The sequence below is a fragment of the Arvicanthis niloticus genome, chromosome 16 (assembly GCF_011762505.2).
Source record: "Arvicanthis niloticus isolate mArvNil1 chromosome 16, mArvNil1.pat.X, whole genome shotgun sequence".
Classification (NCBI taxonomy): Eukaryota; Metazoa; Chordata; class Mammalia; order Rodentia; family Muridae; genus Arvicanthis; species Arvicanthis niloticus.
Window position 1 is genome coordinate 70,588,873 of NC_047673.1, and position 22,860 is coordinate 70,611,732.

General features: G+C 45.8%; 1 long non-coding RNA gene across 1 annotated transcript; it reads right to left on the reverse strand.

The window, feature by feature from the left end:
• Positions 1–16,631: 16,631 nt before the first annotated feature.
• LOC143434752 (uncharacterized) lies at positions 16,632–21,735 on the reverse strand. The gene is made up of 4 exons (XR_013104511.1): positions 21,167–21,735; positions 20,981–21,077; positions 18,670–18,746; positions 16,632–18,343 (listed from the first exon to the last, which is right to left on the reverse strand). It is a non-coding gene; the product is annotated as an uncharacterized LOC143434752 (long non-coding RNA).
• Between the last annotated feature and the right edge of the window lie 1,125 nt (positions 21,736–22,860).

The window sequence follows — 22,860 nt, forward strand, 5'->3', positions numbered from 1 at the left end:
AGTCTATTGTTACCATCAATTCTACTCGAGTGGATGTGTCTTTTCCATCTGGCATGGCTGATTGGATTCTACAGGCAGTTTCCCATCTGAGGGAATGGGCAGGCTTGGGGGCCTTGGCTCTGTGTCTTCTACTTATCAGTTGCCTAGCATTCTGGTGTCTGTGTCGAATGAGAGTTAAATATGCCCGTGATCAAGCCCTGATGGTACAGGCATTTGCAGCAGTGGAGCTGGGACAGTTGCCACAAGTATGAATTGGAAAAGATTGATATGGATATATGGTTTGATGAGAAGGACCATCGCCCAGCAGTTTTGAGGAGGGCTCTGTGTACCAGTAGTCACAGGGTGTCAGGTGGCACTGCAAGGGATGGCCTTGAATTATCTCAAGGTAGATTCCCTGAGGGATATGCCTGATTGCATGGAGGTTGATGCCAAAATCCTTCCCCCATGAAAAGGTGTCGGGACGGGTATGATTAGTAGACCTACTACACAATGACAGAGGTCCAAAAATTATTACAGTGTCCCACACTTGTCATCCTGTCATCCTGATGGGGATCAGGCCTCTACCCCCCCCCATTAGAAAATGGTAATGAGTACCCTATCCTCTTTTTGTCTGAGGTCGGTGAGACTTCTCATCAAATCAATAAAAAAGGGGGGAGATGTAGAGAGAGGAACTCAAGATGGCGCCTGGCTGGGTGCCAGACGCCCCTGGCGTGTTGGCTCACCATTTCAGGAAGCCTGGGTGGCACGTAGGCTAGGTTTTACTGTGCATGCATTTTGCTTGTTCATAGTTACATAAGATGGGGCCATGTGACGTATGTGCTCAGCACCAATCGGGAATGACCACGTGGCAGGTTCTGATTGGAGAGGACACAGAGATTTAAGGGCTGGGAGCTAGAGTTCGGGCCTTTTGCGGTAATTCAAGGTTCCTGAATAAACCGTGTTGGGAAGGAGATCCTGTGTCCGTTGTCTTCTGTCTGCTGGTCGGTTCAGGAGGCGACAATCAGTAAAACTCGTGAGAACATGCACCCAGGTGATGGCTTTCCTCAGAGTGCTCCCTTCCGCCATTCCCATGTAACCTGCTGCAGCCTCAAGCCTCTTGCACCTGCAACCCTCATTTTCTCTGTGTCCCAGCCATAGTAACTTCTGGGCTGTTTTTAAACTAACCAGGACTGCTCAACTGTCTCAGCTCAGCTCCGACTAGTTCATCTGGGACAGACATTTTTCTTCAGATGTTCACAGAGATGTCACCGTTACCTCTTTGACTTGAAGTGGCAAAGACAAATTCCTCTGGATATCTCTGTGTTTTATATAAGTTTTATCTCTCTGTTTTATATAAGGAAAATGGACCTCTCCTCCTGTGGATACACAGATACAGATTTCTAGTGCATAAAAAGTGTTGTATCACAGTTGGTGACTGAATTAGTGTATTGTGACAGTCTAATGGTGTATTCTGTAACACAACAGACTCCCAAACGTGTTCACCATCTTCAGTGGTTGAGCACTACCTTCACTTGGAAACTTCTCATAGATAGGCACGTGCCTTTGAAGGTTGTTGAGAAAAATGACTGGGACCATTTTATTACCAAATGCAACCCAACTGAAGGAGAAAGCATATAGGGCAAGTCTGCAGGAAGGGGCGTGTTCGTGACTGGCCCTGGGCAGGTCTGCAGGAAGGGGCGTGTAGCCGCCCACGGCCACAAGTCAACTGGGTCCACCTGAAAGGGGGGCTGGGAATGAAAGGGGCTGGAGGGCGAGAAGAGATGAGGCCAAGACAAAGTTCTCTGATCAAGGCCCAAAGCTTTAATGTTCGGCTCTCAATTTAAAGGGGAAGACCCAACCCACAACCCCTCCTGGTTCCAGATGGGTGGGATAGTCCATAGTCCATTCCAGGTCACGACCGGAGATGTCTCAAGGCAAGCCCAGGGGCAGTTCCGCTTCTGTGTTCCGGGCAGCCAAGGTGGGTAACTCCACCTAGATCCGGTCACTTGACCTTGTTGTGGTAACCAAGGTCTCTTCAGGCTTGCTCATGGTGGGGGTGAAGGTACAGTTTCCCCCGTTTTAGTTAACTTAAAAAGAAAAGAGAGAGGTGAAACAGGAATGGGGTCGTCGTAGTGATATCTGGCTACTTCCTGCTGACATTGGGGGCAACGTATCTCTAGGGGGAACCTAGAAGAATGAGTATGGGGGATGCAGGAGAGTCGGCTGTGTCCTGCTGTCCAGGGTTTATGGAGCCCATTTGAGGATAGGTCAGGAGGAACAGGTCCAGTAGAAGCAGCTGTGTGAGGTACACGATTTCGTCCCATCTGAGGTACCGAGTAGCCGGGCTTGTTGGGAGAGATCTTTGTGTGAAGGCAACTTATCTGCTTGAGACACAAGATTCAAACGTTAATAGCAATATGATTATCCAAGCTGAGTAGGAAATAAGGTTGAAGATGGAACTGTTTTAGTATCTAGTCCAACTGCTGGTTGACAGGGATCAGATACAAAGTCTATGACTACTCAGGCTGGTAGATTTCAACAAAAGCTGTCTGTTTACAATAATTTATAGCCCTCTGTTTCAGTGTTTTTCCATGGAGACCTAAGACTCTGAGCGGGCAAATAAGCCAGGCCTATTGCTGAATTTTAGGCTTATAGCTGATTTTAGGCCTTCAAAGTTAAGCAGGGCTGTCCCTGAAGTCTCCTCTCTTTTCCAAGTATAGAAGGACCGTGGCAATTCTAATCTTACCCAGGCGGGGATAGAGGCCTGACCTCCAGTAATTAAAGGGAACCTTGTAATGGCTCCAGTCCTCCTGTCGTTGTCCAGTAAGGCCTGAAGGTCATACCCGTCCTGATGTCTTTTTCCTGGAGAGGGGATACTTTTGACATCAACCCCTATGCAGTCAGGCTTGTCCCTCAGGGAACCCAGAAACATATTTTTAACTTTTATTTATATTCCCCTGCAGTGCTTAGCCTCGCAGCCTTAGCAAGAATTCAGATTGCCAGACAGAGGGGTTCTGGGTGGCCCCTCTCTGCTTGGTCTAGGGGCGGAAGCCCCCTCTTTTAGGTTGGATGGAGATGAGACTTGGGAACACCCTGGATAGAGTAACAACCTTATCTAGAGTCTTGGGTCCTCCATGGCTAACACATGATAATGTGTCTGACTAAATTTTGTCATCAGATTCTTCATTATCAGAATCATAATTATTAGGCTCAAGATCTGCGTCTACTTGCCGGACCAATCTTTCAGGCAGCCATCGGGCTCCATTTTCTTTTTCTGAAAAAATACAGACTGATCCACGACCCCAAATTAAGACAGGGTCAGGACCATTCCAAGAATTAGTTAAGGGGTCTCTCCATTTGACCCTGGCAAATGACCTGGAAGTGACTGGATGCCAGTGGCGATCTGCCGCAGACTGACCTTTAACATCAGTTTGCAGAAAATTTAAAACAAATAACACAAAAGCAAGATGTGCTTTTGGTGACCTTGGAGGGTATAACTCTCCCCCTTTAGTTTTAATAAGCCAATTTTTTAGAGTGCGATGTGCACGTTCAACAATTCCCTGTCCCATTGGGTTATAAGGAATTCCAGTTTTATGTTCAGTACCAAATTCTTTACAAAAGGAAGTAAAGTTGTTACCAGTATAAGCTGGCCCATTGTCTGTCTTGAGAACTTTAGGCAATCCCATAGAATTAAAGGCTTGTAGGCAATGATCAATTACATTTCTAGAGGCTTCTCCTGTATGTAGAGAAGCAAAAAGGAATCCTGAGCAAGTGTCAATACAGACATGTATATATTTCAATTTTCCAAATTCTGCATAATGGGTTACATCCATTTGCCAAATATGATTGGGCTTAAGGCCTCTTGGATTAACGCCTAAATGGGGAGCCGGGGATAAGGTAAGACAGTTAGGACACTGCTTTACAATCATTCTAGCTTGCTCCTCAGTGATCTTATGTCGGAGCCTTAAAGTGTGACTAGAGAGATGAAACTTTTCATGATCTCGCTTAGCCAGAGCAACAGGATCCAAAATTAATGCTTCTCCTATTAAAGCTCTGTCAACACAATCATTGCCAGCAGCTAAAGGCCCAGGAAGACCAGAATGCGCTCTTATGTGGCTAATATAAAAGGGATTTTTTCTGGTAAGAATGAGGTTTTGTAGTCGAGAAAACAAAGATCCGGCTCGAGTATTGAACTGCAGTACTCCACAAGTTTCTAACAAAGGGACAGACTGAGCTACATATAGGCTATCGGTAAAGAGGTTAAAAGCATCACTTACCGACTGAAAAACATTTAGAACTGCTGTCAGTTCTGCTAGTTGAGCAGAGAGTCCAGGGGTCTCTATGACTACCTGTTGATTATTTAAAAGATACCCTGCTCGTCCTTTAGAGGATCCATCAGTAAATATTAAAAGAGCATTATGTAAAGGCTGCAAAGAAGTCATGTTAGGAAATATAACCTCATGTACATTTAAAAACTGTATCAATTTATCTGGAGGATAATGATTGTCTATAATGCCATTAAATCCTATTTGAGCAAGCAACCAATCTGTACTATGTTGCTTTAACCAAGTATTTTGATCTGCACTAAAAGGCTGAATAATGGTGTCTGGCTCTTTGCCAAAATAAGTCACTGCCTGTTTCCTTCCAAGTACAATCATATGGGCTACTGCCTCATAATATGGTAGGATGTTACGTTTAGGGGATATCTTTGAATGTATCCACATGAGGGGAGCCTTTTGCCACAACAATCCTGTAGGTGTGTAAGTTGTATTAAAAATTAACAAATGTAAAGGTGAGGAATAATCTATGTAAGTAACAAATTGTTCCTCAATGGCTCTTTCTACTTGTTGTAAGGCCAACAATCCTTCTGGGTTTAAGGATCGAGGGGAGGTAGGATCAGCACTCCCCTTGAGAATATCAAATAAAGGTTTCAATTCTCCTGTTGTAAGCTTTAAGTAGGGACGAAGCCAATTGATATCACCTAACAGCTTTTGAAAATCATTTAGAGTTTTTAGACAGTCCCTACGGATGATTATCTTCTGGGGACAAATGGCTTGATCTGTAAGCCTAAAGCCTAAATAATCATAAGGCTCCTGAGTTTGTACCTTTTCAGGAGCTATTTGTAATCCTTTATCAGCTAATGCTTGCTGTAAATCTCTATAGCATAGAAGCAACTCCTGAGGATCTTTCCCACCTAAAAGAATGTCATCTGTGTAATGGCTGATGTACATCATTGGCCATTGCCGTCTTACAGGCTCAATGGCTTGTGCCACAAATTTTTGACATAATGTAGGGCTATTAGCCATGCCCTGAGGAAGAACTACCCATTGATACCTTTTCATCGGCTCCTTGAAATTAACAGAAGGAACACTGAAAGCAAATCTCTTGCAATCCCGAGGATGCAAGGGAATAGTGAAAAAACAATCTTTCAAATCTACTATTATTTTATGAAACCCTTTGGGAATGGCCACTGGAGATGGCAGCCCAGATTGTAGAGCTCCCATAGGTACCATGGTTTCATTAACCTTTCTTAGATCTTGCAACAATCGCCATTTCCCAGATTTTTTCTTGATAACAAATATTGGAGTGTTCCAAGGTGACTGAGATTCTACTATATGTCCTGCCTCTAATTGCTCCTGCACAAGCAATGAAGCAGCTTCTACTTTTTCTTTAGACAATGACCACTGATCAACCCACACTGGGACGTTATTAAGCCATTGAATTTTATCTGCATGGGATGCAGGCAAGACAGTGGCCATTATGGAAAATACCCTAAGCCTCTAGAGTTAGTATGAGGCTCGGACGCTTTAAAAGTTTTAATACCTTGCCCTTCTCTTCCTAGTCCTTGGCCAGGCAAAAATCCTTGTCTTAGCATTTGTTTAGTCACTGTTTCATTAGGGCTGCACATCATAAGACCCATCTGTGACAAAAGATCTCTTCCCCAGAGGGTGACAGGCAAATTCGGCATCACATAGGGCTGAATTTGTCCTGAATTGCCCTCTTCATCTCTCCAAGTTAGGAGTTTAGAACTCCGTTTCGGATTGTTAGCATAGCCAATTCCCTGAAGGTGCATGAGCGTATCAGACAAAGGCCAAGCTGAAGGCCAGTCCTGTCCTCTCACGATCGTGATGTCAGCTCCTGTATCCATGAGACCCTCAAAACTCTTTCCCTCAATTGTTAACTTAAGAGTAGGTCTCTCATTAGTAATAGATTGAACCCAATACACATCAGAAGAACCAAAGCAATCCTGTCCTCTCTCATTCTTAACAAACTTGGAAGGGAGTGGATGCAGAAGAACCAAAACAAGTTGAGCAATTCTCTTATCAGCAGGCACAGTTATCACGCCCTGGGGGGAAGCAGCCATGATCTTAATCTCTCCCTCATAATCACTATCTATAACACCTGGATAAATTTGCAATCCTTTTACAATACTACTGCTTCGGCCTAAAAGTAATCCCCAAGTCCCTGGAGGCAAGGGCCCAAAAACTCCTGTAGGCAACGTTTGAACTCCCATTTCTGGTGTCAGTACGGCATGGGTAATGGAACTAAGGTCTAATCCTGCACTTCCTGGGGTTGCTCTAATAAGTTCTGAAATAGATTTCCCTGACTTAGCAACAGCTTCATGGCCCCATAAGCTGTTGGCTGTGGATTCTTGGGGGCCTAGGGCTGGCCCCACCACTCGTTTCCCGACAAGGGACGGCCCTGATTATCTGTTTTAGCATTACATTTGTTAGCCCAATGACAACCCTTCTTGCACCGAGGACAAATTCCTGACACGCGACCTGGTTGATAGTCCATGCCCTTTCTCCTGGGACAGTCACCTTTAAAATGACCTGTATCTCCACATTTATAACATCTTCTACCTTTACAGTTCTGTGCAAGCATTGCATGTATAGTGGTCCCCTGAAAAGCAGCAGCCATGGCCAGACCCTGATTGTAAGAGGGCCCAATTTCAGCACAAAGACGAATGTATCCATGTAAATCTGTCTTTGCTTTGTAAGGCCTGATAGCCGCGCGGCAAGCTGCATTAGCGTTCTCATAGGCCAGCTGTGTAACAAAAGGAATTCCTGACTGAGGATCTCCAAAAATTCTACCAGCTGTCTTTTGCAGCCTGTCCACGAAGTCCTGGAATAATTCATCAGGACCCTGCTTGATGCTGGATAAACTCCCATTAACATCCCCTTTAGTAGGTAACTGATTCCAAGCACGGCGAGCAGCCATTGCAATCTGTGCGTACACACCTGGAGGCAGCTCGACCTGATTAGCATTCCCTTCATATTGACCTTCTCCTAAAAGCATGTTCAAGTCCCAGCTAGGATTACCCGCCTGAGCATTCATCGCGGCAGTTTTCTTACTAGCCTCACGCCATTCTGAGCTCCAAAGCAAGTAATCTCCTCCTGACAAAGTAGCCTTACACAAAGTTTTCCAATCTTGGGGTGTTAAATTTGATTCTACCACAGTATCCAATAAAGCTTGTGTGAAGGGCGCCGTAGGCCCATATTGAGAAACCGAAGTTTTCAACTCTTTTATCACTTTAAACTCCAATGCCTGATATTGTCTAGTTCTTTGGTTCTGTTGATCAACTACTTCCACTACAGGAAACCCTAACACGTCAGATGTATTCTGCCCATCCCTGCGAGCCTGACTCACAGCTCTTTCTAATGGCGATTGACATATCCCAGAATCATCGCTCCTTTTTGCACCTGACTGACACTTTAACTCCTGTAGCTCGTTAGTCAATCTCTGCAGTTTAATTTCCATCTCTAATTTATATGCCTTCATGTCCATCTGGGCAGCTTCTGCTGCATCAAGGACCGTAAGTGGAGCAGAAGGTGCATAGGGAGGGGGCCATTCCTCGTGGCATTTGGAACCCCCTATTTTTAAATCAGCTCCTTTCTCTAGCTCTGATTTATTACCAGAGTTTCCAAATTCTTTTATCTGAGCTGGAGAAGGTGTACTAGGTCTACATTTCCCTGATTTAGGGTTGAGAGTGCCCCTTTTTGTACAAGGGCTTTCTGATGGGAGTTCTTGGAACTCTTCAAGCTGTGCCTGGGCAATAGCTAACGCCTGAGAGGTCTCTTTATCTGTTTTATTATCAATAGCGTCTTTTACCAGTTTCCAAAGACAGAGGGTGTTATAATCTGCCCTGGTGGTTTTCAAAACCTCTCCGACCGTCTCCCAGGTCTTTTTGTTCAACGTTCCTTCTCGAGGGAACCATGGGCAGCATGAATCTACCTCTGCCAAAAAATCTTCCAACACACTATCTGACAACCCAGCTCCTCCCGTCTGAAGCAGCTCTCGAAGGCTGCAGGCAAATGCCCTTTTAGAATTCTCCTGGCCCATAATTCGCTGTCACCCCCTAGGCAGAATAGGCGTCGGGTCAACACCTATCTGACCTAGACCTATCCCCCAAAACACACTTCCTGCAAACACGACCTTCAAAATTTAACTAGCGCTAGCTTCAATACCGTTTGCTACTTCCTAAGTGTGTGGGATACCTTTTTAGTCCTGTTTACCGTGGAGCTCCACCTAAGACAGCTTTCCTCAGCTCGGTCCCCCGTTTTCAAGCCCCACGTTGGGCGCCACTCTGTAGCCGCCCGCGGCCACAAGTCAACTGGGTCCACCTGAAAGGGGGGCTGGGAATGAAAGGGGCTGGAGGGCGAGAAGAGATGAGGCCAAGACAAAGTTCTCTGATCAAGGCCCAAAGCTTTAATGTTCGGCTCTCAATTTAAAGGGGAAGACCCAACCCACAACCCCTCCTGGTTCCAGATGGGTGGGATAGTCCATAGTCCATTCCAGGTCACGACCGGAGATGTCTCAAGGCAAGCCCAGGGGCAGTTCCGCTTCTGTGTTCCGGGCAGCCAAGGTGGGTAACTCCACCTAGATCAGGTCACTTGACCTTGTTGTGGTAACCAAGGTCTCTTCAGGCTTGCTCATGGTGGGGGGGAAGGTACAGGGGCGTGTTTGTGACTGGCCCTGGAAAGTGCCATCTCCTACTTCTAAGCATAGTTGTATGTCCTTGTGAGCCCAGTATGGGGGTGGGGCAGGAGAGGGTAGGGGAGAGGTGGAGAATTTGAGGCCAGACTAGGCTACACAGTAAGATCCTGTCTCAAATACACTAATTGAAGCTGGATTTTGTGGTGCACACCTTTAGTCCCAGCACTGGGGAGGCAGAGACAGGTGAATCTCAGGTCACACTGGTCTACAAAGGGAATTATAGGACAGGTGTCTTAGTTAAGATTTTACTGCTGTGAAGAGACACCATGACCAAGGCAAGTCTTATAAAAGACAACATTTAATTGGGGCTGGCTTATAGGTTCAAAGGTTCAGTCCATTATCATCAAGGTGGGAACATGGCAGCATCCAGGCAGGCATGGTGCAGGAGGAGCTGAGAGTTCTACATTTTCATCTGAAGGCTGCTAGTAGAAGACTGACTTCCAGCCAGCTAGGATAAGAGAGAATTTCTGCAGACTTGCCCTGTATGTTTTCTACTTCAGTTGGGTTGCATTTGGTAATAAAATGGTTCCAGTCATTTTTCTCAACAACCTTCAAAGGCATGTGCCTATCTATGAGAGGTTTCCAAGTGAAGGCACAGAGCTCAACCACTGAAGATGGTGAACACATTTGGGAGTCTCAAAGCCCATGCCCACAGTGACACACCTTCTCCAACAGGGCCACACCTAATAGTGCCATACCCGGGCCAAGCACATATCACATTCCACTCTCTGGCCCCCATAGGCTTGTTCAAACACCCATACCTATCCATAGCACAATAAAAAATACATTTAATCCAACTTCCAAACCCCCATAGTCTATAGCAGACTCAACAATGTTTAGTCCGACTTCCAATGTCCCCATAGTTTATAGCAGTCACAATAGTGTTAAAAGTCCAAAGTTCAAGGACTCTTCTGAGATTTATCCAATCAATGTAAGTGATCCCCAAAGCAAGACAGGAAACCAGCTGGGTAAACTCCAAACTCTGCAGTTCCTTATCTGATGTCAGTGTGGTCCTCAGATGTCCAACTCGTATTCTGCCTCCCAAGTGCTGGGATTAAAGGTGTGCACTACCACTGCCCGGCAATATAAATCTTTTTACCTTAGACTCAGGCAGACTCTTCAGACAAGGGCAAAAAGCAGCCACATTCTTAACCAAACTATCACAAAAACAGTCTCTTGGTGAAGACCCCCAAATTAGGGAGACCCTTACTCAAGCCTCGGGATATCGTGGCCACCCAAGAACTCTCGCAAGACACCGTACCTGGATGCAAATGGCAGAGGTTTATTAGGGAAATAGGCCGGCGGTCAAACCCCAAGCTCTCTCGCAAGAGCAAGCAAGGTTTGGCCCTGAGTGATGGGTACGGGGTCTTTTAAAGAGCAAAACCACAAACCAGGGGAGTGGGGAGGGGTAAGAGGTTGCCAAGGATACATAACATGAGAATAGTGATACATTCCAAAGAAACCCACCCTAAGAGGTTAATGGCCATGGAAATTACCCAGTACAATCTTTCTCAAAAATGTGGTTTCACCAAGTCACTACCCTACCTTGTCATTTATCAGCTATTTATTCTCACTAGCTGTAAAGCCACAGTCCTGTCATTGTGTTTTTACCACCTGAGTGACTTTCACTCCTTACAGCCAGTTCCTGGAACTGGCCTGGCTTGTTTCAGAGAAAATTTTCCATGTCCCTAAAAGAACTTGAAAGGCATCTATATATGTATATATTCTATAAAAATGATTTTTATAATTTTTCATTCTTCATTTCCCCATTTCCTCTAATGACAGTTTTTAATCATAAAAACTTAGATTTTTAGTATCATCATAATCGTCATTTTCTTGACCTAAAGTCCAATATTGATGTTGCAGTACTAAAAGTTGAACAGCACTTATTCTCTCTCTAACAAAAATTACTAATCTATTTAAAATGCAAGGGCCTATGGTTAAAAGCAAAAGTAAAATCACAAGAGGTCCAGCAAGGGAGGATAACAGGGTTCTCAACAAAGGGGACTTATTGAACCAACTTTCAAACCAGTTCAGCTGTTCCTCTCTATCTTTCTGTCTCTGGTCTAACATTAACATTCTTCTCTTAGAGCAACACACTTCTTTAAGAAACAGCAAGTCTAGTCTTCTTAGCAGCACCTGTCTCTATAGCCATTCTTAGTCTCAATGTAACAGCTAGGGTCAAGGAAAATAGGCTCTCGGACACATTTTGTGGCACATAGCTGTCTACATACACATAAAATCACATATATAATAAAAAGAAATTGCAAAAAGGAACAAATCCGTATAACTCTAGATTCACATTTCAACTTCAATCTTGTAATCACAAGCTGTCATTTAACCTTGGGTGTATACACCCTAAGCCCCATCCTCTAAGGCAGCATTGCCCCCGTGCCTCTAGGGTGGGATGTCTCAGGAGTCAGGGCCTGCTCTTTGGCCTTGTAGAATAGCAGAAGACCTTGAGCTAAACAGCAGGAGGTTGCTCTGGCGTCTGGATGTTCAGGCACGTGTTGGTGGATTTCAAGGAGGTCGGGTGGGCAGCAGCACCAGGAAGTCTCTTAGTAGCCTGAAAAATCATTTCTCACACAAAAGGGACATTCTGGGTATGGAACAAGGACAAGGGACACTCTAGCCAGCGCCAGTTCCCAAGGGTAGTTTAATTTTAGGGTCCTGTATATTCTCTCTACCTGTCCTGAGCTTTGGAGACAATATAAACAGTGGATCTTCAATTCCTGACTTACCTTAAAACTGCTCTCTGATCTAATTACCTAGAACACTTGAAACCTCGGGAACGTCCCTATTCTAGGCTGTTTTCTCCTAGGTATTTCTTATTTACTCTAAGTCTTATTATTTCTCTGGCTCAAAACCTAAGGTCCCTTATACGCTTTTAAGTCTCTTGGCTGCTTGGTTGCACTCATATCTTAAGAGTCCATCTGTGTATTTAGCCTGGTAAATCCTTTGCTTTCTGGGGAGTATAGTTCTCCCTTCTTGTGTGCGCCATTGTCTATTTTAGGCCCCAAACCTGGGAGGGCTCCTGTATCAAGCCATTTGATCTGTCCGGTTATTGCCTCAGGCTAGAGTCTCCTCCCTTGGTGTCCTGAGCAACAAATATTTACAGCTTCTGGTTTCATCACGGTTTTCCTCTCTTGGCATATAGCCTTGCGGGCATGGGCTGTGGCAAAAGCATACCTGCTTGTTGACCCCAGGTTCCAAGGTTGCTCTCTGCACCAATGATCTTAGGGGTGGGGGAGTCAGTCCAGATGACATTTGTGTTAACCACAGTAGCGCTGGCTTGTCTCTGACCAGCATGGAGAAAACTGCTCCCGTCTGTAAAGCAGGTTACCTCGGCTCCTGGCTGAAGTCAGTCTTCTATCCGTTGAATTCTTGTCAGCTAGTTGCAGCCCAGGAAGTGTTGTATCTGGATGTCCATCCTATGGGGTATCCCCTCAACCAGACAGGGGATAGGAGCAGCCTAGGATGACCATAAATGAATGGGATACCCAGCCCATCTCTTAGTCCACCGTTTTCGGGTAGTCCATGAATACATTTTGACCCATTGGCCTGGAGGAAGCCCCTGTGTCTATCAAAAGTTGGGTGGCCCCATCTATCTCAATAGCCGTCTTCACACAGAGCTGTTATCTTCGACACTTGGGGTGTTTTTTGAGGCCTGGGATTTTCTGGCCCTGGCTTCTATTTGTTAGGGCCCTCTTGGACCCTGAAGCTGGCTCCTTTACTTGCAGTGCACACACTGGTCTTTTTCAAAGAGTTTTATCTCTCTTTGATTGGAGTCCCTTTTTTCTGCTTTCTGTAAATTCTTTCCTGTCACCTTTCTCTTTCTTCACCTCTCTCTAGTCTCCTCTATTCCTCTCTATTCCTCTGGACTCACAGCAACTTATCTCTATTCTTTTCTTCTAGACTTACACTAAACCTTCTCTATTCCTTTCTTTTAAATCTTCTCTCACTTGCTATTACCATCAATAATTTTAATATGTAGTATACTTCCTAAATCTTTCAATGACTTATCTTGTAGTCTCTGTAGCCTCTGGAGCCTTGTCTACACTGACAGAATGTCTCTATGAGCTAGTCTAGAAAGGCTGTGGGTAACTTATCTGATCTCTGCTTAACCTCATGTGTCCTGATCAAAATTAGTGGGGTCTCATGTAACCCTCTCTCAAGATCTATCAGCGGGACCTGGCGTGGGCCTTTGGGTGTCCCTTACCTTCTGTCACATGAAGGTCTCAGTCACACCTTGTCCGAATTGACCCGCTGCTGACCACGGCCTGATCAATTGATGGGGTCCCCATGTCTGAGGCTTCACTCCTGAAGACCAGAACCTACAAGGGTCTTGTGGAGAAAAGGCTTTTACCTTATTTATTGCTTTGAACTCTGTGTAGACTGATGCATTTGTGAGGCTGCATGACTGCTGTTCACATCACACTAGAGACCATAACCTAATTCAGTCTGCAAACAGTACCTTGTCCACAGGTGTAATGTGAGCTCACCTCTGAAGCTCTAAGAAAGAAACCAAATCAGAATGGATAGCCTTATCTATAGCATTTCACAGTAAGGACTATTAAGATGTTGAAGGTTCACACAGTATTAACAATTTTTAAAAGCCAACTTGAGTTACATTTGACACTTATTTGAATTTAACTTTTAACAAAATAGAAACTTTGGTAGAAGTGATATACAACAAGAACAACAAAGTAAACATTTTTATGTCTAACATAAGAGCACAAGTCTTCACCACTTCTTCAATTTTATCTTGTCAAAACTCTCATCTTTGAACCAAATCTTAATGAAAATCTCATATAAATAATGAAATTGACTCAAACAGTAATGGCTAGAAAATTTATCAAAACTGAAGCATATATATATATTGACTCAGGACAGCCTGTAACTTTTAAGCTGTAATTTTAGAAAAAAAAAGCACTCCTTTACTTATTAAACTGGGAAAAATCATTATCAACTTTCTTTTTCTGCTGGTGCCCTTCTCCTGGCCACAGAGCAGGGCGAATTATCAGTTTTTCTTGTGTAAATCAAGACAGCCTCACAAGTAAGTTTTAAACTAAATTAAGTAAGCAGTTTTAACCAGTTCTTGCCTCTCTCTCTTTTTTTTTTTTTTTTTTTTTTTTTTTTAAATTAACTCTCAGGTGAACAATCTTGCTGCGGCTGTTTGTCTAGCTGTCCTGGCTCCACTGCCAGGTTTTTTTTTTCTTTTTTATCACCTGGGTTCTCATCTATCTTCATAGGCGGCAGGTGGAAAACTGCCATTTTGTTGCACTAGTGACCTCAAGGTACCCAGTACAGCCAGGAATACCAAACTAGGTAGCTGTTGCACGCTGTTGCTGTGCTGGGGAACCATGAGTTGTTGCCCGCCAAGTGCGGGCTGGGTGAAGGCACCCTCCATGTGCTGTTACCTGAAGCATACCCTACATGCGGTAGGCGGGCTGTAGGAACACGAACCGCGAGCACGAACCGAGGTAGCTGCCCCTTATTAAAGGACCTGCCCGCCTTTCTGCAGCTGTATTCTTGTATCGGCAGCTTCATTCCTCTCTGCCGGCAATCATGTTACTTATTTTTAACTCAAGATGTTTAACACAGTAGATTAACAGCTAACACACAGATGATTTGCCAAGAAAAGACACACACATATAAAAAAAAAAAAAAACACAAATAGCTCACCCCTCTCACGGGTGGTACATAAAACACAGATAGCTCACCCCTGCCATGGGTGGCACAACAACAACAAAAAAAACACAGATAGCTCACCCCTGCCATGGGTGGCACAAACAAATAACACAGATAGCTCACCCCCACACGCTCATCAATCACTCGAAGCCCACGCTGCTTGTACTCACAGCCCGCTCTGCCGCCCACACCTCAATTTATCACTGGTGGGAGGCTGGGAACTCGTCTCGCCTTTCAGACCGCAGCGGGCAGAAAACCTGCATGTACTCTGGCTTCAGTACCGGGGCTGCTTGAGCGCAACTGCCGGCGTGGTGGGGGCTTCACCGGCAGAAGAGGGGTCACCACCAGCCATTGGGGTTGCCACTCTGGCCAGCCCAATCCCCAGGGCCGCCAGGGCGGGCGCGTCCCCTACGCTGAGGCCCTGGACCTGATCGGCGAGTGGCCATGGTGCTCTGCTCAGCTGCTCTGCCATGCAGCGATGGCAAAGAAGTGTTGCAGAAAGACTGTCTCATTGTTACACACAGGATACAAGCAGAATAGACACACAAAAAGACCAACTAAGACTCGTCATAACGTGAGTGCCAACACCACTCTAGAAAAAGAAACCAGATGGCCAGGAGTGTGTCCTCTCTACCAAGAGGACCACCATCCTCCCCGGCACCCAAACGGGAATCCCAGGTGTCCCTGTGACCCCAAACTCTCCTCCCAGGACATCTCCTGGGGTGCAGCAGCGGCGACTATCCTTGGCACATCTGCCAGTCACCCGTTTGTCTCTACTTGAGACAGAAACGGTTTGCTGTCTTTTTTTTTTTTTTTTTTTTTTTTTGGTTTTTTGAGACAGGGTTTCTCTGTGTAGCCCTGGCTGTCCTGGAACTCACTCTGTAGACCAGGCTGGCCTCGAACTCAGAAATCCGCCTGCCTCTGCCTCCCAAGTGCTGGGATTAAAGGCATGCGCCACCACTGCCCGGCCCTGCTGTCTTTTACAAGACAGAAATGACTGCCAAACCAAACCACAAGTGCACTTTTCAGAAACCAGAACAGAACAGCTCAGACGAACAGACACAAGACAAGAAGAGAACCGCGGTGTTCCCTCACCTCCCAGTTGGGGTTCTTGCAGAGTAGGGTGGTCACAAATCCCGGACGAGCCCCCACATGAAGACCCCCAAATTAGGGAGACCCTTACTCAAGCCTCGGGATATCGTGGCCACCCAAGAACTCTCGCAAGACACCGTACCTGGATGCAAATAGCAGAGGTTTATTAGGGAAATAGGCCGGCGGTCAAACCCCAAGCTCTCTCGCAAGAGCAAGGAAGGTTTGGCCCTGAGTGATGGGTATGGGGTCTTTTAAAGAGCAAAACCACAAACCAGGGGAGTGGGGAGGGGGTAAGAGGTTGCCAAGGATACATAACATGAGAATAGTGATACATTCCAAAGAAACCCACCCTAAAAGGTTAATGGCCATGGAAATTACCCAGTACAATCTTTCTCAAAAATGTGGTTTCACCAAGTCACTACCCTACCTTGTCATTTATCAACTATTTATTCTCACTAGCTCCAGCTGTAAAGCCACAGTCCTGTCATTGTGTTTTTACCACCTGAATGACTTTCACTCCTTACAGCCAGTTCCTGGAACTGGCCTGGCTTGTTTCAGAGAAAAATTTCCATGTCCCTAAAAGAACTTGAAAGGCATCTATATATGTATATAGTCTATAAAAATGATTTTTATAATTTTTCATTCTTCATTGGCTACATATTAAAATCCTCTGAAACCTCTAGAACCAGGCTTCCTCAATTCCAAATCACTCAGCAACAAAGTCTTTCATATTCCCACGAGGATGGCTCACTAAGCCACACTTAAAGCATTCCACTGCTTTCCAAATCCACATTCTACCAGACAAAAGCATGGCCAGGCCTATGGCAGCAATGCACCATGCTCAGGTAGGCATGGTGCAGGAGGAGCTAAGAGTTACATCTTCATCCGAAGGAGGAGACTGGCTTCCAAGCAGCTTGGACAAGGGTATTAAAGCCCACACCCACAATGACACACTTACTCCAACAAGGCCACACCTCCTAATTGTGCCACTCCCTGGGCCAAGCATATACAAACCATCACAACCGGCAGGGCTATACAAAGACCCTGTTTTGAAAAAGCAAGGCCAAATAACAAAAAATTGTGAGGTAGAAAGACTTCTCGCGGCCACTAGAGTGGGCTGTGTACCAAGTTGGAAGGGAAGCAAGGCAGGGGAAGCCCAGAAATGGTGGGCGCCTGAGAACAGTGTTGTGGATCCACCACAGGCAGCGCACTGGATGCTCAGAAGCTTGTGGCACCCAACCCTACCTGCTGTGGGCAGCTGATGGTGAGGGAAGCCAGCCTGAACTTGACAGGGCTGTTTAACTTTGTGCTGCTGGGAACTGAACTTGGATCCTTAGCTGGTTAAGTGCTCCACCTATGAGCTATACCCAGACCTCTCTAACGCTTGGCTTTTTGGATTCCATTTGTTTTCTTTCTACAGGTCATGAATAAATCACTTACAGGCAAGGTCAACATTCCACACAACACTATTCCTCCTCTCTGACAAACACTATCCTGACCATCTGCTGTTTTCTGTTTTGTTTTAGCTGGAGGAATTTGAGGATGTATTGAGTAGGTTCCACCAATGTTTTTATTTTTATGCTATCAAGAAAAATCTTGGGTGAGTCTCTGCCCGCCCAGCAGGGCGTTGAACAGGGTCAGGGGAGATTGCCTGAAAGAGAGAATGGGGGAAACAGGCGGACACAAAGAACAGCGGCTTGTCTGTAGGCTGATCAAACCGCTGATTTTTACTTTTTCACACAGGGGTTATAAACACATAAAGGCAGGATATGGGGAAGGGGATGACACAGGAGTGTAGGTGTTCAGGGGGAGTACAGATATCTTCTAGAACAGGGTATCAACCGAGTGAAGGTTCAGGGGACAGGTCACTATGACTCTGCCTATGATTCACTTGTCCTAAGTTGGTACTGTCCATCAAGGCTACCTACCCACAAGGTTTATGACTATCCACAAAACCTACCTATGACTACTTGTTCCTATCTAGGCTGGTAAATTTCCACCAAAGCTGCCTGTTTACAATATCTTATAGCTATCTGCTTCAGTGTTTTTCCACAGAGACCAAGACTTTGTGTTAGCAGGCTGAGTTAGGCCTATGGCTGATTTTAGGCCTTCAGTGTATAAGCCAGGCTGCCCCTGACAAGTCTCCATTGCTCTAAAGCCTTGGTGTGGTCTGGTCTCCGGATGGGTGGTCTTGGCCTCTGCATGGGACTATGTCATTTATTACTGGGGTAGGGACAGCCCTTGTCCTGCTACAGAAGCTGCTCTGCCCATCACTGCCCTCAGACCATTGGTGAAGCCATAGATTGTCAAAAAGAGGACAAAGAACTTGATCTAGTACCAGTTAGACTCATGTCAACATTAAGTGTAACTAGCGGACACCCAGAGGTTTCAATAACAGGGCATAGAGAAGGCTCAAGGGCCAGGTCCTAATGCCTAACACTGGTTATGGGACAAGAGGATGCAGCAGGGAGGAGAGGTGATGTGACAGCTCAGCAGCTGAGACTGCATCGCTCTTCTAGATGACCCGGGTTCCAGCCTCAGCATCCACAGTAGGGGTTCCAGCACCTCCAGCCTCGATGGATGCCTGCCCTCAGGTACACATACATGTTCAAGCAAGAAAGAAAAGAAAAAGAAGAAAGAAAACACATGACGCCCAGTGGCTTCCGGAAGTTCCTGGTCCACCAGGTTACGGAGCTTGATGTGCCCCTGATGTGCAACAAACCTTACTATGCTGAGGTCACTCACTGTGTTTCCTCCAAGACTCACAGGGGAAAGAATTATCCAGCTCCCTTCAGAGCTCCCAATGTCAGTGCCAGGTGCACAGCACATTTGTGTGTAAATAAAACCACAAACTGCCCCCCCCATGGGATATATGGCTTTTGCTCATTTATTTGTGGTGTTCTACAGTACCTTGCATGACAGCGTTGGGTGAAGAGCTGGAAGAACAGTTGAGGTGAGGGATGGGTCAGGTGGAATCCAGCTTCATCCTGGAAAATTAGAAATCAGTTCAATTTGATTTCAAATTCTTTCAACTCAAGAGGCAAATGCAGAGGCAGAGGCGCTTTTGATCTGTGAGTTCTCTGCCCTCGGAGCCTCAGTTTCCCTTATGTGGGAGGGCCCTGCCTCTCACAGGGTCCTGAAAAGGCAAGCCTGAGACAATGCAAGGGTCTTGATTTTTACCTCCAGCACCAGGGCTCTCAGTACAGTAGTGCCCATTGTCTGTCCCAGGGATCTCTGGGTATGTTTCCTTCCTCTTCCTCCTCCTCCCTCCACCACAAGTCGTAGTAATGTAGGGATTTTTGGAGACATCACCAGCACTTAAATTCCTCTACCCTCTGGCACCTTAGCAACTTTACTAAGTAGGACCTCTAAGTAGGAAATTGTGTGTGTGTGCGTGTGTGTGTGTGTGTGTCTGGGAGTGTCTCTGTGTGTGAACCCAAGTATTGGCAAAGGATAGTTTTTGGAAGTTGGTTGTTTGTATCAAAACATGTTGGTCTTGGAGATCAAACTGAGGGAGTCAGACTTAGCAGCAAGCACCTTTACCCACTGAGCCATCTTGCTGCTCTGAAACTTCTTAAGAGAAAATTAAACTTAAAAACAAAAACAAAAACAAAAAAAAAAAAAAACAAAAAAAAAAAAAACAAAAAACAAAAAAAACCAAGCCGGGTGGTGGTGGCGCACACCTTGAATCCCAGCACTTGGGAGGCAGAGGCAGGCAGATTTCTGAGTTCGAGGCCAGCCTGGTCTACAGAGTGAGTTCCAGGACAGCCAGGACTAAACAGAGAAACCCTGTCTCGAAAAACCAAAAAAAAAAAAAAAAAAAAAAAAAAAAAAATTTAATGCTATCAGGACATGCAGGCAGGTGATTCTCTATAAATTCAAAGACAGCAGGGCTGCCTGGTGACTTCTGGCCTAGCCAGAGTGGCATGGTGAGACCTAAGGCCCTGGATTCAGCTCCATCATTGCAAATAAGTGTGTTTGGAGTGATACTAACACCTACAAAGACCTTAATTCTCCTGTATGTGAGGAGGTAAGACAGCATAAGTGGCCTGTGGTCCCCTGACTCATGAGTGGTCTGGGTGCCAGCTGGGCAGTCTGACTGAACACTCTATAGTGTACAACTACCAGGACCCTCAGAAATAAGGCCCAGTGGAGTGATTGTGGAAGAAGCTAGCATCTCTGCCTTGGGTCTTTTTTTTTTTTTTTTTTTTTGGTTTTTCGAGACAGGGTTTCTCTGTGTAGTCCTGGCTGTCCTGGAACTCACTCTGTAGACCAGGCTGGCCTCGAACTCAGAAATCCGCCTGCCTCTGCCTCCCAAGTGCTGGGATTCAAGGTGTGCGCCACCACCGCCCAGCTGGAACTGTGCTACTGTGAGCCGGGTCACTGCACTGGGACTTACAGCAGTCTGACTACTGAGCTGCAGGATGGCCAGGGTGACATTTGCTTTGCAGTCCAGATGGTGGCACAAGCCCTTCAGCTAAGAGACAAGCCAGGTCAAGGTATTAGGCCTGAGTCTGGTCCAGTCAACACAGAATTTTCCAGCCTTTTGGAAACTCATCCACTCAGGGGAAGCCAATGTGAATCCACATTTCTCCAAATGAGTATCTGGTGGACCAGCCCAGCTGCCATATCTATGATTGTGTTCTGTTGACAAATAGTGTTTGCCAAACACTGAACTCTTTATGGGTAGATCCATGGTCTTTTGTTTTTCCAGCTCAGAGCGAGGTGTCCGATGACCCACAGCTGCTGGGTAGATGTTGACTGAATGAACAGTGGATAAGCTTAGTTGTGAGGAGCCGCCCTCACATTCACCGTTGCAAGATGGCGCTGACATCCGTTCGACCAACTGACAAATGGTTTGCGCGTGTGCTAGTGCACTGCCTCACCTGTGACACAATACCGGCCAACGGGCTACAGCCAACCATTGGGTGCCACGTCCTAGGCGGGGAGCAGTTTCCTATATAAGGGCTGGGATTTTGCCCCCTCGGGGTCCTCTTCATCTGTAAGCTTATGCTCTCCCTCTCAAGACGCATAAAAGCTTTACTGCAGAAGGATCCTGTGTGTGCCGCGTCGTTCCTGCTGGCGGGAGGTTGCGCGGGCCATCTTAGTCACCCAAAGCAACCCTTTACTGGAATTGTGTGATTGTTGACCATGAGATTAAGGCTTCGGGAAGGTGTCACAGCAAGGGTTCTGGGTTCAAATCCAAGTAGGGTAGACTTACCAGTCAAGGCTGAGTGACCTGGGGCAAGATGGGTTTGTATGTTCTGGCCTCAGTTTCTCTTCTCAAAGTTCTCTGTTGTGTGGGCTGTCTGGATGGGCTGGAGGTGAGAGCAAGAAGTCTAAAGAGACATATGCTACTGCAGAAGCACCTTGGGCTGGATTAGGAACTACAAACCCTCTTACTCACCCCAGTTTTGTCATTCTAAGGAAGGTGAACGAGTTGAGGCGTCAGGCTTGATTTCGTCTTTCTTGGAAAAGCTTCTCCTCAAAGGTAGCTTTGCACTGTCTCAGGTTCCAACCTCAAAGAGGCAGGAAGGCAGCTGTCGACAAACATCTGGAGGGCTGCCCGGAGAGCTCATGTTGGGCTGAGTCTGGTCTCCAACATCTGGAGGGCTGCCCGGGGAGCTCATGTTGGGCTGAGTCTGGTCTCCAACATCTGGAGGGCTGCCCGGGGAGCTCATGTTGGGCTGAGTCTGGTCTCCAACATCTGGAGGGCTGCCCGGGGAGCTCATGTTGGGCTGAGTCTGGTCTCCAGGATGCTTCTTCTCGCCTGATTCCACCATCTTGAGCAAATGAGAAGGAAAGAGCAAGGAAAGGCATAGCAAGGTCACCTAGGAGTCACTCCCTTGGGGTCACATCCTGGGCCTTACCACCCCCATGCAGTCCTCAGCCACCATAGAGGGAGGAAGCAAATGGAAGTTGCAGCAGCATCTCCATCCAGCTGGCCTCCCATCTGAAGCGCCTTCTTTTCTCCCTCTGGTCTGTCTTTCCTGGTATTCTTGCAGTTGGAGCCTCAGATGCTGGGGACAGCATATCATGACAGAAACTGCCCACAGCAGGCCGAGATGGAGACATCTCAGAAGTCTTTGGTAGCTCTTTGTTAAAAAAAAAAAAAAAAAAAAAGTAAAAAAGTTGTTCCCATTTCTCCTGACCTTAGCCCTGGACAACGGCTGTATAGATTTCATTTGTGTGTGACTGCTTTTCAGCTGGCCTTGGTGTGCATAATTATTCTATTATATCTGACTTTTCTACTTCCTTCTCCTTCTGCTCTGGTGAATTCTGTGAAACTAGATGTTCTTTGATGTCATGATTCTTAAACAATTAAAAATTGAGGCACAGGGCACAGCACAGCACAGTCCTAATGGCCCAGGTGCATGCCGTGTGTTCTCATCTGGGAAACAATGCAGTAAGTGCACAATGGTAGTTCCAGATTAATGCTTGACCTGCAAAGAGAGTTTGAAGAGATTATTAGAAAATGAAACAGAGTCACATACTGCTAGAATCATACAGAATTCATTCCCAGAAAGTGAAGGAATTTACTGGAATTATGAAAAATCATTAGTATGAGAGACATAATCCTGGGATAAAGGAAAAATGAAATAAGGGAACACAAACATAGGATACCTTAATTCAGAAAGAAAAAACTATTGAAGTTATGAAATGAGTTTTGTACAACACTTACAAGTGGTTCCTGGTCTCTTCTGGATATGTATGGATAAGAACGTATAGAATGGGACTGGAGAGATGGCTCAGTGGTTATGAGCACTGACTGCTCTTCTACAGGTCCTGAGTTCAACTCCCAGCAACCACATGGTGGGTCACAACCATTTGTAATGGGGTCTGGTGTGTCTGAACACACACCCTCTTCTGGTGTGTCTGAAGAGAGCAATGGTGGTGTACTCATATGCATAAAATAAATAAATATTTTTTTAAAAGTATGGAATGCATAAAATTATATATTAGTAAAACTAAGTCAAAACACTGGGACCCTTAGGAGAGTCATTGTGTGCAATGCACAGAAGTAGAAAGCTAGTGGAACTGCTGAGTTATCGAGTGGAGAAAGAGTGAGGTGTGTGTATGAGGTGTGCATGAGGTAAGTGG